This window comes from Danio rerio, chromosome 1 (assembly GCF_052040795.2).
Source record: "Danio rerio strain M-AB ecotype USA chromosome 1, GRCz13ab, whole genome shotgun sequence".
In the NCBI taxonomy this organism is placed as follows: Eukaryota; Metazoa; Chordata; class Actinopteri; order Cypriniformes; family Danionidae; genus Danio; species Danio rerio.
In genome coordinates, this window is record NC_141021.1 from 9,675,614 (window position 1) to 9,690,966 (window position 15,353).

Genomic DNA, 15,353 nt, shown 5'->3' on the forward strand with positions numbered 1-15,353 from the left:
TTTATAAAATTTATGTTTTTCTTACTTAAAATTGTTGTCTTTGTTTCCAGTCCAAATATCTACATTTCAAAGCAAAAATAAGATAATTTAACTTATTATAACTCCCAATTTGTACTTATTTTATCAGAATTTTTTAAACAAAACAATAATTATACTTGATCTAAGATTTGTATATGGACTAGAGATGAGACAGAGCAAGCTAAGAATAGCTTTTTTTGCATTGTGATTATTTATTTCTGTACATTAATACTGATATAGTGAATAGTGCTATTCAACTATCTTGTGCAAGTGTATTTACATCACAAAATTTATTGCGTAAAGATAAAATATCGCGATATCAGATTTTCCAATATCGTGCAGCCCTGGTTAAATGCTACATAAAACTATGAAATATTGAGAGAAGGCTATAGTTACAAACCTATTAATTAAGGTAAATTACTGTAAATGATGTATAACTGAACTGAACTAAACATTATGTCCCCTCCGTGTTATTTAGAAAAATGCCAGAATGTTCCTTTGTTTGTACCATTTTATTTAATTTCATATAATAACAGTATTGATGAATTTTATGCTATACATTTGATCATTTTAGTTACACTGACGGTATTTTATTATTTTGAATAACACTGTTTACATGCTATCATTTAATTACTACATTTTACAAAGTCTGACTGGCCTCTTTCCATACATTTTCCAAAATCAAACATATGTGAAAAAGCTCAAGTAGTTTGTTAAATCCTCAATATCTGATTCATGACTCACTGGCATATTCAGCTACTGTAAAATGTGCAGCCACCAAAAAAAAGAAAGAAAAAAAAAGACATCCCCTAACGTATACAACATCGTCACTGCATTTTACACGGTGAAGTTCTGACAGTTTCTTGACATAAATTGCAGCAAACATTCAGACAAGAGTAGTTTTCTTACCGTGTGTGAAATGACAGCGCGTTCTGGCTCATGCTCTCAACTGCGGCTCCCAATCCCACATAAAATTAGTCCCATCACGTCCCTTCTTCGTGAAAGCATCCGAGAAACAAGGATGATGCGTAAAACTCTTAGTTACACCTGATTTCGGGAACTCCTCGTGTGGAAATACTGCTGGTAAAAGCGCGAGGGTCAGATCAGCGTTTTGGCTCAATCGCCTCAGAAGCTTGAAGTTTCTACTGGACGCGTGACGCGCGCTCGGTGTCGCGAGGAAAACTCCTGTGCGCGCACTCGATCTCTCTCTCTCTCTCTCTCTCTCTCTCTCTTCAATTCTCTCTCTCTCTCTCTCTCTCTCTCTCTGTCTCTCTCTCTCTCTCTCTCTCTCTCTCTCTCTCTCTTCAATTCAATTTAAATGAGCTTTATTGGCATGACTTGTCAAGTATTACCGAAGCATTCCACATTACAAAAACAATTAATAAAATAGTAAAACGATTATATTATGCATTTACATACATAAAAACACATAAAAATGTGATAAATACACCCACAATTATTGATTAATAAAGACTTATATGATCATTAAAACGAAAAAAAAAAAGAAAACAACATAAAATACATTCATTCGGATAATTTGTATTGACTAGTTTTGTCCACTGGCCGACTCTGTGTTTAGGACAGAATAATGCATATTGTGGTGCTGTTGATATCAGACTGGAATTCTCTCCCATAAGCCTTAATTATGAAATCTAAAATTATTTTTATTTATCTGGAAATTGATAAAGTCAGAAATATAGATATAAACCATGGTACAAACTATGTAGGGTGATACCTTTTTAAAACATTTTTGTACTGTACAGGTGGACACTAGTACTTTTGGATACACTTTTTGTATCCTTAGGGCTCCAGTTTTGTACCTTTAAGGTTTCCTTTCATACATTTAATGTTCACTTTTGTACCTTAAAGGTACTATGAGGAACACATTTGTATTGTTTAGGTAAAATGTACCTTTAAGGACCTGCTAATAACAAAAATGTACCTTTTAAAAAGGTACCGTCCCAGAGACAGATGTTGTACCTTTATATCTGAGAGCGTATGTTGATCTAATGTTGTGGTAATGTTCACAGTGCAGTAGTAAACATATAAAAACAATATTTAAAAAAAATCACCCACAAATATGATTAATTAATAAACAATATCCATCCATCCATTTTCCCTTGTCCTTTTATTCATCAGAGGTCACCAAAGCAGAATGAACCGCCAACTTATCCAGAATAAGTTTTACACAGCGGATGTCCTTCCCGCTGCAACCCAGTATTGGAAAACATCCATACACACTCATTCACTACAGACAATTTACCCTACCCAATTCACCTATACCGAATGTCTTTGGATTGTGGGGGAAACCGGAGCACCCGGAGGAAACCAACACCAACACGGGGAAAACATGCAAACTCCACACAGAAATGCCAACTGTCCCAGCCTGGACTCGAACCACTAATCTTCTTGTTGTGAGACGACAGTGATAGACACTGAGCCATCTTGTCACCAACATAAATGCTAATAAGATTGTTAAAAAGTAAATGAAAGAAAAAAATAATAATTAGAACTAAAATTAAAATAGCATAAAATATATTAACTCAATGACATTTCTGACTAATTTTGTCCAATGGCCGACTCACTGTGTTTATGACAGGATAACACATATTTTACTGCTGTTGATATCGGACAGGAATTCTCTTTCATGTGTACATTTAAGGTACTATGAAGTACTTTTGTGTTGATTTTAGGTAATAATATGTACCTTTTAGGACCTGCAAAATTGTTGCAAACAATTTATGTGTTGAATTTAAACAAACAAATTAAATTTAGTAACTTAATTTTTTTTATTAAATTTAGCCAAAATAAATAATTTACAACCACTTCAAAAAATCAGTAAATCCAAGGAATCATCTTTGAATAATTTTTATGTTGATCTAATGTTGTGGTAATGTTCACAGTGCAGCAGTGAACATTTCTCTCTCTCCCTCTCTCTTATGGTTCAGAACGTGTGCTCGTCCACAGAAAACACAATATATTTCCTTGGGAAGAAAGAGAGATGCAGAGGACAGGGATTCCCCCAGGAACAGATCCAGATTCTGGCAAAACATTTCCAGCTTCTTTCACACAGTCCCTCGGCGGCATAAATTTGCCTTAAAGATCAGATTTATGTTATTTTGAGGGCATAGATCCACTACTGCGTGTCTTTATTCAGTATTAGGCGACCTCCAGAGATGGTCGTCTGTGATCCTCCTGCTGCTCTTAATGAGCTCATCTCTGAAGACTTTTTGTTCACTTTCACCTTTGACCTTTTAAAGACTGAACTTTGAGTACCTTAAATTACATTTTCAGCCAGTGTCGGGTCTTCATTATACAGGCTATTTATTATTCTTCGCTTCATTCATCTGCTGTGAAAAGAAACAACACATAACAACAACATAGGGGCATATATTTACCTGGGTAACTAAACTAGGACATACAACAGACAATTACAAATGTTACACAAACTACTTTTTCTACATAAGGAGATCTGTATATGTATCTATAATTCAATTTAATTCATGGTCATTTCTATAGTGCTTTTACAAAGTAGGTTGTGTCAAAGGTGCTTAATAAAAAGCACAAAAAGTTCTAGTGAACTGAAGCAGTTTCAGTCCAGTTTTCAGAGTTGAAGTTCAGTTTAGTTCAGTACAGTCAGTGGCGTAGCGGACGGGCCCGCAGGGTGATTAGGGGGCCCCGCGTCGTCGCGATTTTCAATAATTGAAAATCCAGCAACCGCGATAATCAAACTCTTGGGAACAACTGTGGTCGGAACCAAAGTTCACAGGTCTGTGTTCTCTGACCTCCTCTCAACAGGTGGACTACTTCATTCTGATTCATAGATATATACATTAGATGTCGCCTGGCCTATTGTTGTCTATTAGACGGAATGCGTCAATAGCGCCGCCATCTTGCTACAGGGTAGCGCTCCTTTGAAATGAATGCGAGACCGAGGTACAGTGGAGGACTGTGGCCATGCAAAGCCAGAGATATACACATATACACATATATCTATGATCAGGAGTTTTCCTGGATGTTAGTATGTAATTTTTTTTTCTAATTACGAAAATTATTATTTTACATCACTTTTCTACATTGATGGATCAGTGACCGCACGGGCAAAAAGCTTGTGTTTGTGTGTACAGAAATCTACTATTTACCCTCCCTGTTAAATTTAATATAATCCGTGTCCTGAAACACAGCTCCTCTCCTGCTTTCACTTCTCATACTGACGGAGGGAGCGATTCGTTTGTGAATGAATCCCCCGAACGACTCTTTCACTAGCCGACAATACAAGTTTCTGGCAGTGCAGCATCTCATTGTCATATTTCTTTTGCATTGTTTGCTGATTTTATTCAACAAAACTAGCATAAGCCGAGTGTTTAGTGCGAGTTGGAGCTGCTTTGCCGTATGGTGAATGCAGTAAGTGACTGTTATCATCAATAACGTTACCTGATTAGCACAAAAGTTCAGAACATACAAAAACAGAAAAAAAACTTAATATTACCTATGAAATGTTCTGCCTTTGTGCTTTGTTTTCTTTGTTTGATCGTTACTACACCCGTAGACAGCGCTAAAGTCCCGCATCTTCACGTAATAACACTGTCTTGACTAGTGCGGTTGAATTACATTTGTCGTGGGAGCACTGTACCAATGTGGCGGCGCTATTGACGCTTGCTCAGGGTCCCTATGCGATAAAAGCTGCAGTCTAGATGATGGAGGCTGGAGAACACTGGAGGTCTATATTCATTGTAATAAACTACATACAGTATATTACGTTATATATTAAAATTATATATTAAAACTGTTTGACCATTGTAGCCGATATAAAAGTTAAATCAAAAATTATTTTATACTATTAATTATAAAATGAACACCTCACTAAAGGTAACATGCACTTTTACTGGAAACATTCTGTCATTAAGCATGAATAATTATAATGGAATTCTTTGCATGAACACACGTATGACAAGCACATTGTTGTGTTAGCATCAAGTAATTTTATTTACAGTATACACCCACCTTATTACACAACATTTTAGACTTTAATAAGATTTAAATATTTTAGCCGACAAATAGTTAAAACCTTATAGTTTAATGCATATATATATATTTCAAATATATTTCATACATTATTTAAATTTTTTATATGTCATCAAATATTTTCCCCTACAAATATGCCATACATTATATGTTTTGGTATATAATCCATTTTGTATTCTAGTGACACTTATATGTATTTACATTTAATGGGTGTCTTCATGGTAATCTCTGTAAAAAAAATAGTTTCTGCACCTCTAATCACAATAAAATATTTTATTTCCTGCATCAGGAGCAAACGCATCTCACATTGCTATTCTGCCTTTGGGTATTTGAATAATATCTTTTCAGTGTCTTTGATATACTGAAAACCCTAATAAGTTGACTGAACTAAATTAATTGAGTAAACTTGTTGCCTTGATTTAATTGAGTAAAGGAGTCTCCCAAAAATAGCCTGTTTAAGTTTATTTAACTTGCCGGTTTTGTAGACTATACTTAAATAATTAAACTCTAAGTACTAAGTCTGGTGAATTTAATACTTAAATTTAATTCTTGAACTTAATACTTAAATTGCACTTAAAATGTTCAGTTCACCAAACTAAGTAGTAAGTTTAGTGAACTGAACAATTTAAGTATAGTAAACAAAACCGGTTCAGTCAACTTTTTAGGGTTTTCAGTATGTGTGTATATATATATATATATATATATATATATATATATATATATATATATATATATATATATATATATATATATATATATATATATATATATTTGTAACAGAATAAAATGTCTGTCACTTGTCTTTTTTCATGTTATCTATGGAATAATGGAAATAAAAATGTTGTTCTAATGGAACTACAAGGCACTAGAGGGCGCTGGTCAGACACCTGGAATGTATAATAGGTGAGTGGGTGAATGAAGAAGAGATTTAGCTGTGGTAGGGAGCATGGTTGCTTGGAGCTACTTCAAACTGTTTGTATTTTAAAGTCCTTGTTGGGAAACCATGAGTTTTAAGCTCAGCCTTAGGACTTCCTTATTGTCCAGATAACTCAATTTTTGCAAAACAAATTGGTATGCTGTCTGAATAAGATTTGATGTTTTGGATACCATCATGGGCGACGCACTGGCGCAGTGGGTAGTACGTTTGCCTCACAGCAAGAAGGTCGCTGGTTCTATCCTCGGCTCAGTTGGCGTTTCTGTGTGGAGTTTGCATGTTCTCCCTGCGTTCGCGTGGGTTTCCTCCGGGTACTCCGGTTTCCCCCACAGTCCAAAGACATGTGGTACAGGTGAATTGGGTAGGCTAAATTGTCCGTTGTGTGTGTGTGTGTGTGTGTGTGTGTGTGTGTGTGGATCTTTCCCAGAGATGGGTTGTGGCTGGAAGGGCATCTGCTGTGTAAAAACTTGCTGGATAAGTTGGCGTCATTCTGCTGTGGTGACCCCAGATTAATAAAGGGACTGAGCCGACAAGAAAATGAATGAATGATATAATCATTATGAAGTTTCATTCCTCAATTATCTGAAAGTAGTTAAATAAACTCAAAAGTAGATCAAATAATTTCAACGCACTCAATGTTTTTTTACCCCGAATCAGTGACCAGTTTTTTTTTCTTAACCTAAAGAAAAGACCAACATCCAACAGCTAGGACTTTTTTGTTGTTTGAGAGAAGTTTTAAAGATATTGGGGGTTCCTTAACTTTATTTTGGGTACTATATTTTTTTCATCTAAGAAATAAATAATATCTATCTATCTATCTATCTATCTATCTATCTATCTATCTATCTATCTATCTATCTATCTATCTATCTATCTATCTATCTATCTATCTATCTATCTATCTATCTATCTATCTATCTATCTATCTATCTATGTATATATATATATATATATATATATATATATATATATATATATATATATATATATATATATATATATATATATATATGCATGGGGAAAAAAAGCTAAGCATTCTGCAAACATAGCTATTAAGCTATGATAAATACTAACATTAAAATAACAACTGATAAATACGATGGCTTAGTAAACATGTTTATGCGAGTATCTGCTTCTTCTCCAGACATATGATATGTGCATTAGTTTTGTGACCCAGGTTAGGTTGCCATAGCGACCGCTGCGATGACACCACAACAAGATGCATTCAGTGTTTTCCTGATTTGTGTGCACAATATTTCAGAGGGAAAAACTCCTGTGAGCAGTGAAGACAGAGTTAAAGCGAAGTTGATCTCCAACTGTAATTACGCACATCACCTAAATCAGCTAATGAAGCTCTTCAGGAAGGAGACTCTCCAGGAAAACAGGATCTGATAAGAATAACAAACCCTTATGCTTTACCGTGTAAAGGGGTTAATGGTAAGTGATACTCTTGAAATGATTGTGGAGATGAAGCGCTCAGACTAATGATGCATGTAAGCATCTATTACAGCGAGAGTGTGCTTTGTGCTGGCTTTGAGAGAGTTGGAGCAGTGCAGAGCAGCGGTTATAGATTTAAACAGGTTACAGGCCTCTAGCGCTCCACTCTCACTGCTGCAGAGCCGGAAAACTGCAACATGGGCAATACACCATTACACACACGTGCACACACACACACGCACCTTACCTGCATACTTAGGTATTAGAATTGATTTGGCTCATCTTGCTTTTTTGATGAAGCTTAAAAAAACAGACTAATTATGTCCTAACCCAAACAAATACTTAATAATAATAATAATAATTACTTGTGATTTACCACTTGCTTTTATGCAGTTGACATAAAAAATACAAGAACAAAATAAAAACAAATACAAATAAAGGTGAAAAAATGAGAATCAAAGAAAAACTATATAATAAAGCATAAAACGAGATGTCATTTCACGTATTTATGTAATTTCTCTAAATATGACAATACGAGACCCAAAAAGTAGTTTAAAATGGGCAGGCGGCGGCGCTGTTGATAACACAATTGTTTCACAGCAAGAGGGTCGCTGGTTCGAGTCCCACCGTTCTCCCCACGTTGGCGTGGGTTTCTCACAAGTCAAAAAACATGTGGTATAGGTGAATTGGGTAAGCTACATTGTCCGTAGTGTATGTGTGTGAATGAGTGTGTTTCCTAGTGATGGGTTGTAGCAGGAAGGGCTGGATTCTATCCAGCCACAACCCAGTGTTGGGAAACACCCATACACACTCATTCGCAACAACCAAATTTATTTACCCAATTCACCTATAGGGGAGTGCGGTGCACAAAATAACGCAGGGTTAAATGTAATGCGGAGTTTTAAGGTATTTGCTAAGGGTTAATCATGGCATGCTTCCAAGGTTTTCACCACAATGTCGGTAGATGTCTTCCTGCCAATTATTTAAAAAAATTCGGCGAAATTTGGATGAGAAACATTGGAGAAATAATTTTTGCAGCATGAAAGTATTTTTTTGCAGTCAATATTTTTTTTTTATTTAAACAAAATCTGTGAAAGTGTAAAATCTTATATTGTTGTGATTACCATCTTCCAGGCTAAAAAATGGAACCGTTTTGAAAGATGTAAGAAACTCACAGTGACTGCTAGCCAGTTTTGAGGAAAACAGGGTGCTACAATTAAGCCACACACTGATGGACACCAACTAAACTAAGAAAATATATATTTTTATTCAGAGTGTAATGTTGAAAACTTTAAGAGAAAATATTTTTAATAGAAAACAAAAAAACATTTTTGCCAATACAGCACAGAATCCGTAGGTCCGGCGATCATAATTCCAGTGCTCATTTGTAGGAGAGGCTTGTGTGTTATTGATAAAAAAAAAAAATGAGCTGAGTCCCAAATCGCATACTTATGCACTATTCTACGCCATTTTGTAGTTTAAATAGTGTAAGTAGTGTGTTCACACTAAAAACTCTAAAAATAATAAGTGCACTTTAATTATCCGGATGATGCACTCATTCAGCCGCTAAAATTAAGTGTGGAATGATGGGCACTTCACGCACTCGACGACCGCAGGTTTGCCTACTTAGCGGAAGAGGCGGAGCTATCGGACGCACATGTTGGATAACTTTATCTATTTTGGATGGTGAAAGCAAAATTCTGAGACACTGCTCGCTGCAGAGCCATTTGAGCAGAGCTGAGCTCCAGCCAGGGGGAGCATGAGCTCTCGCTCCTCCTCCTATAAGCTGTTTTAATGCGTACACCAACCCCACCCCTAACCCTACCCCCAGTGACATCACTCGTAGAAGAAGTGCAAGAAAGGAGGAGCGAGAGCTCTCCCCTTCGCTGGAGCTCAGCTCTGCCCTTATGGCTCTGCAGTGAGCACCACTTGAAAATTCTCCTACGAGAGTGATTATAGCGCCTCCCGATGGTGAATGCGGCAATACTCACGGCAGGTATTATTTGATAATTCAGTCGTTTATTTCACTGATTTGGCAACTGTCAAACGTCATTAGGGAAACGATTTGAATTTCCGCTTAGTAAAAAAACATAAGTGTGCCATTTGGGACCACACTACATACATATACTATCCTATTGAGTGTGTAAGTGCATAAGTACATAGTGCATGAGTGCATAGTATAGAGTCACCCATATCAAGAGTTCACACTTAGATATTGCTTGACAACTGTTAGCAGGTTTGGCATGCTGTCCCGGGAGAGAACCCTGAGCTCGGAGATAGTTGAGCCCAGGTCTCCCGCCAGGTCCATAGAGCATGTGAGGGGAGTACGAGATCAGGTGGTTCTCGAGAGCTCCCCTTTTTAAAGGAGGAGGAGAAAGGGGGTGGATGGGGGGTTTCTTCGGAAAACGAAGATAAGGGAGTAATATCTAGCTAGGCTATTTATAGTAAGTTAGGATAGATCTGATTGGCTAACTAATGAGTGTAGATAGGCGGCCAGCTGCAGTCAATTATATCACGTGTTCCTCTCGAAATTAGTTTAAAAACTTCACTTAGGACGCAGCTATGGTTTGTCTAACCCCATTACTTTGTTCATTATTTGACCAAAACCAAAAAGTGTTACTTTGTGCCCCGCTCTCCCCTAGCACTTGTCTTTAGACTGTGGGAGAAACCGGAGCACCCAGAGGAAACCCACGCGAACGTGGGGAGAACATGCAAACTCTGCACAGAAATGCCAACTGACCAAGCTGAAACTCGAACCAGTGCCCTTCTTGCTGTGAGGTGACAATGCTAACCACTGAGCCACCATGTCACTCTCAATTTAAATGTTCCTTCATTTATTCATTTTCTTGTCGGCTTAGTCCCTTTATTAATCCGAGGTCGCCACAGTGGAATAAACCACCAACTTATCCAGCACATGTTTAACGCAGCGGATACCCTTATTCCAGCTGCAATCCATCTCTGGGAAACATCCATACACACTCATACACTATGGACAATTTAGCCTACCCAATTCACCACGGCGCTATTTAAAAACACGTTTTTTTTTTTTTCAGGAAAACCTCCCTTATCTTACTGCAGAAACTCCCCTTGGATGCTTTAATTGTAAGAGTGCTTGTAATGGCTGAATACTGGAGGGAAGGCTTGCAGTGTGGATTTAGCATGAGGAGTGTGTGATGGATTGAGGACAGAGCAGAAATCAATGTGATCAGTCAGCGGAGTAAATGAAGGGAAACAACACCTCAGGTGACGTGGTGCGCTTCATCCACTGCAGAGCTTCTTCTTCAGTCAGTTAGCAGCACATGAGGGAGAAGTTCAACCAAGGTAGAGTGACCAGCTCTGACTGCTTAATACATGCAAATCCAGTAACATGGATAATGTAGAACTTACAATGAACAGGGCTTGGTGAAGTTAAAGTTATGGGCCTCATGTTACTTTAGGGTATAATTTTCCCTATTAACAAACCATTAAGACTATTAGCTCAATAAACAACCCAGGCTCATTCTAAAAACGTACCGCTATACTCATTTCTGGAGAGCATCAAATACTTCCCAGGAGCTATGTTTTTTTGCCGTTTTCGTTTTTACGAATCCACCAGAGGCCGCTGTGTACGCTTTTTCAGATCTCCAATTTCTCTCTCGAGTGCCATTCGCGCCTTCTGTTGACTGACTGAATGACTGACTGACCAATTGACTGACCCCCACTCCCCCTTCCCTAAACACAACCAATAGTGTTTTCAAAAGCACCGATTGACCAGCCCACCCAGAAAAATGCAGAAAAAGAAAAGCCCTCGTCTGACTTTTACCATGTTTTCAGATTTTACCACATTCTCACCCTGTTATTTACTTGTTCATTTTATTTTTTGGCTTCTGTTTTTGTCTTAACCGCTTTCTGGAACCGTTCTTCGCCAGACTCGAACCCTGTCGTTGTAGTCAACTCTCTGGATCTCAAGTCGGCAGATGGACATGACGAGTGGACAAACTGGTAGCAACAGGAAAGCTGTCCACACGGAAGTAAGCGGTCAGCTGGTAAGTGTAAAAAGGAACAGCGTCATACTGCCCTGTATTGTTAGTTTTAAAGACGAAATGCAGCCATACAGTATGTACTTCTGGCTAAATAATTTGTGATCTCCAGAATTCTATATAGGGCTACGTTTTCAGCATGAGCCGCTGTTGCAACTGAACTACTAATAAGCTGCTCATTAATAGTTAGTAGTACTTGGGTTTAGGTGGGTAACCTCAGGGTCGGTGCATCCATAAAGGCGACCTCGGCATCCGCGACACCAACCACCCCTCTTCACCTTTATTCGCGACACTCTCATATTTTCACAGTGTTTTCTATAATATTATTTCTTCAGGAGAAAATCCTATTTGTTTTATTTTTGGCTTGAATAAAAGTAGTTTTTATTTTTTAAAACCATTTTAAGGTCAAAATTATTAGCCCTTTTAAGATATATTATAAAATAGCTTGCCTACTTACCCTAGTTAGGCTTTTAAATGTCCCTTTAAGCTGAATACTAGTGTCTTGAAAATTTCCAGTAGAACATTATTTACTGTCATCATAGCAAAGATAAAACAAATCAGCTTTTAAAAATAAGTTAAAAACTATTATGTTTAGAAAGGTGTTGAAAAATATCTCTGTTAAAAAGAACTTGGGAAGAAAATATGAAAGATTTACAATTTAACAGGATGGCATATAATTCTGACTTTATATATATATATGGACAGAATAAACTGTTCTCTATATAATGGACATGTGATTCAGGCTTTAAAATTAATTGGAAACTAATTTGTAGCTCATTTGTGGAAAGTGCCAGGTAATGATGAAATAGCTGGCAGTTACATTCTGTGCATAAATTAGCATAATTTAGTTTCCCTTTACATGTGAATAATTCAGCTCAACTAAAATCCGCTAAACTAGTGGTCTACTGATTAATGGCTCTCTTTGTAGTAACATCTCACAGCTCATTATAATTACACATGGAGTGAAGACACAAGAATGCCAGTCACTTTCTCTGTCGCACGAATATCCGGTGATTATTATTTGCTTGGATTTACTAACTGAATGCTGTTTGATCAACACTAGAACACATTCATTATTCTGAGTTGAAGTGTGTGTGTGTGTGTACTCTCACCGGCCACTTTATTAGGCGTGTAGACATGGTCGAGACGATCTACTTCAGTTCAAACTGAGCATCAAAATGGGGAAGAAAGGGGATTTAAGTGACTTTGAATGTGGCATGGTTGTTGGTGCCAGTCAGGCTGGTCTGAGTATTTCAGAAACTGCTGATCCACTTTAATTTTCACGCACAACCATCTCTAGGGTTTACAGAGAATGGTCAGAAAAAGAGAAAATATACAGTGAGCGGCAGATATGTGTGCGCAAATGCCTTGTTGATGCCAGAGGTCTGAGGAGAATGACCAGACTGGTTCCAGCTGATAGAAAAGCAACAGTAACTCAAATAACCACTCATTACAACCGAGTTATGCAGATGAGCATCTCTGAATGCACAACACGACCAACCATGAGGCAGATGGGCTACAGCAGCAGAAGACCACACCGGGTGTCACTCATGTCAGCTAAGAACAGAAAACAGAGGCTACAATTCACACAGGCTCACCAAAACTGCACAATAGAAGATTGGAAAAATGTTGCCTGGTTTTATGAGTCTCCATTTCTGCTGCATTTCTTTCCATGCTCCCTTGTATCAACAGTTCTGGCTGGTGGTGGTGGTGTAATGGTGTGGGGGATAATTTCTTTGGGCCCATTAGTACCAATTGAACATCGTGTCAACACCACAGCCTACCTGAGTATTGTTGCTGACGATGTCCATCCCTTTATGACCACAGTAGACCCATCTTCTGATGGCTACTTCCAGCAGGATAACGCACCATGTCATAAAGCAGCAATCATCTCAGACTGGTTTCTTGAACATGACAATGAGTTCACTGTACTCAAATGGCCTCCACAGTCACCAGATCTCAATCTAACAGGGAACCTTTGGGATGTGGTGGAATGAGAGATTCTCATTATGGATGTGCAGCTGACAAATCTGCAGCAACTGCGTGATGCTATCATGTCAATATGGACCAAAATCTCTGAGGAATATTTCCAGTACCTTGTTGGCTTTATGCCACGAAGGATTAAGGCAGTTCGGAAGGCAAAAGGGGGTCCAACCCGGTACTAGTAAGGTATACCTAATAAAGTGGCCGGGAAGTGTATTTTCATTTATTACTGGTGTTCAGATATTTTTATCATAATTTAATGACCAGCATTTGTTTGAATGAATTCTGATGTTACATTACACATTTTGATTAATACAGATCATCATTGTAAATTAAAAGTAATGTGTGTTTTAACTGTTGTTACATTTGTTAAAATCAGTACAGGCTTGTTAAGCTTTAGACAAAAAAAACTCAACTCTTACTGAACTTTATATACTTAATCTGTAGTTTATGTCTTCATTGATATTACATATTCAAAAGAATAATGACGCAAACTGTATATATGACTCAACAAGGCACAGCAGGTATAATCAGGCGCAAATAGTGTATCTACTTACTTTATGCATGTAATATATATAAATACACACACACACACACACACACACATATTCATATTCAAAGCCTCATCTGCCAAAAAGACAGTAAATGAAAGTCAAGTTGCTTAGCAACCTTTGGCCTTGATGAGAGGAAACTATAGTCACCACTAAATGATCAGAGGTACACACACACACACACACACACACACACTCACACACTCACACACTCACACACAGAGACAACATTGAGTTTTCATGTTTAATGAGGATCCCCATAGACAATGTTTTTTTAATACTGTATATTAGTTCCTAGCATCCCAATCCTAGCTCTTAACCAAAGAGGAAACCAAAAATGTCCCCATAAGGTCAAAATTTACTGGTCGTGCTATACTTTAGGTGGCATTTGGTACCCACAATGTTTAAAAAAACCAGGTGCGCAAACACACACACATACTGACTCAAAGACACACACACAAACGCACACACACATACACACACACTCAAACATACACACAAACACGCGCACTCATGCACACACTCAAACATACACACAAACACGCACACACACGCATGTACACACACAAACAGACTCAAAGACACACAAACAGTCAAAGAGGCACAAATGACACAAACAATCACACACACATGCACGCACAAACAGACTCAAAGGCACACAAACGCACACACAGACATGCACACAAACACATACTTAAACACACAAAAGCACAAACACGCACGGATGCACGCACACACACGAACAGATTCAAAGACAGACAAATACGCACACACGCATAAAACACACACAAAAACGGACTCAAAGGGACACAAACACACACTCAAACATGCACACACACACAAACAAACTCTCTTGCACACACTCAACCACCCCACACAAACGCACACAAACACATGTGGTCCAGCACATTTAAACAGCAGCTGATATTCTGTAGATGAATTAAGAGTTTGTTAACCTTCATTTATCAGTGAGAGATTAATGAGGACGGAGGAAGCTCTGCCGTAGGTACAGGAAGCTGATAAGGGAGTTTTATAGCAAACACAAGAGTGTGTTCTGCACTGCCGAATCAGCGACTTCCATTGTTTTAACACAGACAGCAAAGGGGAGATGGCCCAAAGAGATATACATCATACAGTACACTCACTAATACACATGCAAACACCTCCCCTAGTGTGCACATCCATAAAGCTGCATGAACACTCACAATATATTGTGTAAATCCGGGCACCAGTATCAAAGTGTGTGTTCAGGTAAAGCTGACGAGGTTTCTGAATGACAACTCAATTACTCTCATATCTGCTGACCTGGCATCTCATGAATGATGTTTTATCAAAAGCACTTAACACATCCATCTGTTGGCTGGCTGATAATATATATTGGAAAAG

The 15,353-nt window shown here is 37.9% G+C and overlaps 1 protein-coding gene across 4 annotated transcripts in view; it reads right to left on the reverse strand.

Moving 5' to 3' along the window:
- cacna1hb (calcium voltage-gated channel subunit alpha1 Hb) overlaps positions 1–1,243 on the reverse strand; it is a 184,317-nt gene extending 183,074 nt beyond the window's left edge. For all 4 annotated transcript variants that reach the window (XR_015476168.1, XM_087236664.1, XM_087236665.1 and 1 more), the window contains exon 1: positions 928–1,243. The gene's annotated coding sequence lies outside the window, so the exon portion shown is untranslated. The remainder of the gene's footprint in view (positions 1–927) is intronic.
- Positions 1,244–15,353: the final 14,110 nt, after the last annotated feature.